This window comes from Vicia villosa, linkage group LG3 (genome assembly GCF_029867415.1).
Source record: "Vicia villosa cultivar HV-30 ecotype Madison, WI linkage group LG3, Vvil1.0, whole genome shotgun sequence".
Lineage (NCBI taxonomy): Eukaryota > Viridiplantae > Streptophyta > Magnoliopsida > Fabales > Fabaceae > Vicia > Vicia villosa.
Window position 1 is genome coordinate 218385289 of NC_081182.1, and position 5470 is coordinate 218390758.

Sequence of the window (5470 nt, forward strand, 5' to 3'; positions counted from 1 at the left end):
TTACTTCCAAACATCATTATAACTTGAGCAACACTTCCCATCGCCGAAGCGCAATTTCTGGAACATTACTACATCAATCCTCTTCGCAAACTTGCAACTGAACCTCTTCCGAGACGCAAAGCTACTCAACTGACAACTTCGCAGTACACCAGCAAAGCTGATATATTGCAAATTTCCAATTTCCTTCTCTTACAATAATTGTCAATTACCTCTAATCATATTCCTTCAAGATGTTCCAACTCAATTCCCAGTGAAGTCTTAATTCCAAGTCACCTTCAATTCGGAAAACAACAAACTCCGACAACGCTCGCACTGTTGCCAACAACCGCCTACTGAATCAATCTTCTTGCAACTGAAACATAACCAAGAAGCGAAGCTTCTCCCCCACTTGTTTCAATCCAACACCTGCAACAAACAACCAAGTACCGACAGTGATTCACTCACATGTCGCGTACCAAGGAATAATACACCGACAGTATACAACCGTCGTGCAACTCAACTGACTCGACAACTGGACGGACGGACCGACCTGCTCTGATACCACTATTGTAACACCCTTCTAAACCCCGCGGAAATTAATAAAATAATTCAGAGTAAAACATGAAAACAAGGGTGTCACAATTCAATTTAAAACAAATCTCATAATTCAATTGTCATGCTTCACTTAGGGGAAAATCATCCATTTAACGAAATCATGTTTCTATACAGCGGAACATTAATCAACAGATAAACATAACATCATCTATGCAATATCTCACAAAATTACTCCAATAACAACAAAATAGAGTATCATCATCAACTCTAAACTAGCGTTTCCCCCAGTGTTACAATATCAGAGCATGACACCGACACTATACTTAAACAAACTGGCCTATGAGCTATCCTCACCAGAGCCAAAAGCCGCTACTCGCCGATCTGAAATCATCAAAGTAAGGGTGAGTCTCATTCACAATTAACAAATGTTATCGAATCATAAACAATAACACATCATAGTCACATTATTCATCCAATTTCATTATATTCAGATTGTCAGGAAGTACTTATCAACACACAACAACAATAGAATACATTACCAAAAGACATCACCATAACAATTACACCATCATCAAATATTATAACATTGGACAATCTTCCATTCATGTTATAATTATACACAACAACCTAATGCAAATGCAACTATATGCATGTGGTACCAAACATGGGATAACCCATCTCACCGATCCACCACCATAAAGATTCGGCTACTTCTCTCACCAATTCCACACAATGGGAATTAGCTACCGCTGTCCCACCACCATAAGGGATACAGCCCACAACATGATTATGAAATGCATGTATCAACCATAACATGCTCATCATCAACATTAATCAACCAGATATCATAATCATCAACCACCACAATAATCAACAGCCACACACAGTTATGTTGTTTCTCAACCATAATAAAATACATATTTTACATCACAATATATGTATAATAAACACCAATTACAACCACAGCATCATAGCAGGTAAATCATTCATTATACAGTGCACAACAATAGCACCCCTCACAATCGCGTACCAAGTACAACAAAGCAACTCATCCACGATAGAGTATTTACCTCATCATTCATCAAAATACATGATAACCATATTTACCATGAACAACATCCATTTTGCATAACAAGCAGAAGCAATCACATTATAACAACACCCATCCTTGCACATATTCAATTATGCAAACAACAAACCATTGCACCTCATCAACTATACAAAACAAGAATAAACCACATTTGGAGAAAACGATACTTTTCAAAATAAAATCAAGTTATTGTTGTTATATTTATTTTATATGGTAGAACATTCAATTTAAGGAACAACGTCCAAAACGGCGTCTAAAACGGACTTACGGTTTGAAAGATACACATCTTTACATTTTTCAAAGAAAACAATTATCGCTACAGCACGCGGCGCAACCAGAGTCCGCGGCGCGTAACGAATAGAAAACACGCCTTCGCGGCGCAAACACAGGTTCGCGGCGCGGAACGAGAAAAGAACTACGCCTTCGCGGCGCCAACCTACCTTCGCGGCGCGAACTGGCAAAAATCAGAGATCTCAATCGCAATTGACAGTATACGAACCTGAATCCCAAATTCCTCAACCTCAACCAAATCGATTCAAGTTGATCAAACACCACAAAACAGCCACACAACATATATCATACACACATATAACATATATTATGCATCATCAAACAATCATACAACACCAAATTCATGGAATTCATCAAAATAGATAATTAGCAACAAACATCCCCAAAATCCCAACTCTATCATACGACTCAATTGACATGAAATAATATATCTATATCAGTCCTATTATCCATAACCCGATAATAGATGTTAATCGGAAGAGTCCCCCCTTACCTTAGCCAAAAATCTGGACTTTTCCCCTTCTTCTTCATCAAACCCGTAAGCCCTTCTCCCTCAAATTCAGCAAGAATCTCCCATCTTCAAACTCGCTTATATCCCTCATCGAGAACCTCCCTGACACGAATTAATATATCAAATCGAAGGAAATTTCGTGTAGAATCCGAATCTTCGAGAATTACCTGATTTGGAGTTACGAGCCGAGAGTTATGACCCATTTTGTGAAGGCTGCACCATGAATACGAAAATGGCTTTTGTATATGAGTTCTCTCCTTCTTCCTCTTAGGTTTTCCTCTTTTCTTTTCCAATTTTCTTCTTTTTCTTATTTTATCAAAACATAACATAATTTAGTAATGGGCTTCTTCACACTAACACCCCCACATTACTAACTCCACCAATGGCCCAACACTACATTTTATTATTTCTTCCCACATAATTCCAATAAAATGCTAATTCAAATTAATTAATTTAAAACTTAATTAAATTAATTAAATAATAAATTTTGGGATGTTACACCCCCAGGAATGTGTTGATCTGCTGTTCTTCTTGAAGCTGTCCGGTGAGCTCCAATATCCTTCTCTCATAGTCTTGACAGTATGATTTGAAGGTGTCTCTTTCCTCTTTGAGTTGAACCCAAGATTTTTGCAACTCTTCTAGGTCAGTTGGCATGTCCGGGTGTAAAATAACTTGAGGTTCATATCCTTCGACCTCTGGTTCAATAGTCACAGGTAGTACAGCGGGATATGGCATAAGGAGTTTCTGAGCATGAGTGCGGACCCATCTGAGGTAGGGTTCCATAGGGATAGAGTTCCATTGCCCCAGAGTTTTGCTTTCTATTCTATAGACACTGCCCCATGCATGTATGAACCTTCGTCGGTGTCTATGAGAATCATTCTCATAATCAAACACAATGCCATGGATAATCATGTCATGAGGACCGTTGTTCCTTGCATATCCGAATTGGCGTAGAGCTAAAGAGGGATTGTAAGTGATGCCTCCTTTGATGCCAAGGAGTGGCACATTAGGGTATTCTCCACAATGATCAATGATAGTAATGTCTCTTTGAAAGAAGTTGTTCCACCGGATATCTGAATGAGACAAAGACATAATCCTGTGAGACCATTGCATTCTTTGTTCATTTCTCAACACTGATCGGGGAAGATGAAATGTAAACCACCTAGCCAGTAGTGGTATACAGCACATGAGAGTTCCTCGTTTCTTCATGGTACGAGTGTGTAGAGAATGTAGAATGTCTCCCAGCAATGTTGGTACCGGGTTACGGATTAGGAAAAGGTTGATGATGTGTACACTTATGAACTGGTCGGGATTTGGGAATAAAACCAACCCATAGATCAAAAGTGCCATAACTTCCTCAAAAGCTGGATAGCTTTTGTTTTCTAGCAGTAGTCGAGCCTTTTCCAATAAGAATTTGGCAAGTAAACCCTTAACTCCATTCTTTGTTTCCCAATTGGACTCGATTTCTGATTTCCGCAGATGCAAAGCAGCAGCAATGACTTCAGGTTTTGGAATCCTTTCTAAACCAGTGAAAGGTAATTGATTTCGAACAGGCAATCCCATTAGTTCAGAGAATTCTTCCAAAGTGGGTGCCAACTGGTAATCAGGAAAGGTAAAGCAATGATGTTTAGGGTCAAAGAACTGGAACAGGACCCGTATCATGTCTTCTTCAAATTTTGAGGTAACCAAATGGAGTAGGTGACCATGCCTTTCAGTGAATTGAACATTCCTGGGGAATTCTGACACTAAGTCTTTTAGTTCAGATGGTACCGTTGAGATGTTAATTCGGATGTAATCTTTGGTGGCGGGAGCCATTACCTGCAAAAACAAAGGTAAACTCTTTGATCCTTGAAGTGTTTGGTGCAAAAAATGATATGCTTATGATGCAAACATGTGGCACACAAAAACAAATCAAACAATAGCCTTAGGTTTAAAGGCTTGCATGGAGCTGATAGGTGATACCCTCCCCACTGAAGTTGAGTTGGTTAAAACCTGTCCTAGAATAGTATTCGGGTTCTATGATCCTTGGAAGTAACATCTCAATACGGCGCTCGAGCGGCCGATCAAAATATTCCTCGAGGATAACTAACTTCGATCAATTTCAAAGCTAGCCACTTAATAGGCCACAAGTCAAGTTCAACTAAAAAGGTTCTAAGACAAATTAGTGTTTAATGACATTTCGGAAGCCTAATATACTCCTTGATCGTTTTCAAGGGACATCAGTATAAACCAAAGTATCGCACTAACGATGACTACCAGATCAACCGTATCGGTACATGCCGTACAGTTTCCTTGGTCTATTGTCATATACTTAAGGTATCTCGAGATTCGGGTTAGAATCTTTCACACAAGCAAAATACCCAAACAAACCTTTGAAAAATAGAGCAATCAAGTCAATCAATTGAAAACATCGAAGTGATCTATTCTCTTAAGGTAACCCCTTTTGAAAACATTTTGTTTTTGAAAGTATATCCCCAGCAGAGTCGCCAGTTCTGTGGACCTCCGATTTTTTTTAATACCGGGCCATACCTCTGATCTGTAGAGATACGTGAACTGACTCTTTTTTGTCGCTTAATGCTTTCGCATTTTTTTGAAAATATCACAGAGTCGCCACCGACCTTTTATTTTATCCAATTAAGGAAAGGTTTATAAAAGAAACAGAAAAAAGACCTTTAAGAAATTCTGGGTAAGGGGGTAGGTTATACAAAGGGAAGGTGTTAGCACCCTTTGTATCCATGGTTATCCATGGGCTCTTAAGTTTGCTTAGCTCACTTGTTTTTCGATCACTTTTCAATTGCTCTGAAATTGCTCATATGTGGTTTCAAATACCTTTGTAAATTGAATTTTGTAATGATCCGTGTGTGGATGTATACAAAATGCTTGTTTATCTTTCGAAAGATGTTTTGAAAAGAACGTTAACTTTGTAATAACCCGCATTTGGATGTATACAAAGTATTGTCTTTTTTGAAAGTTTTGAAAAATCAACAGTGTATGAGAATTTTGTTTGTTTTGATTTGAGCAAGCAAACTAGGAGGTCTACCCTG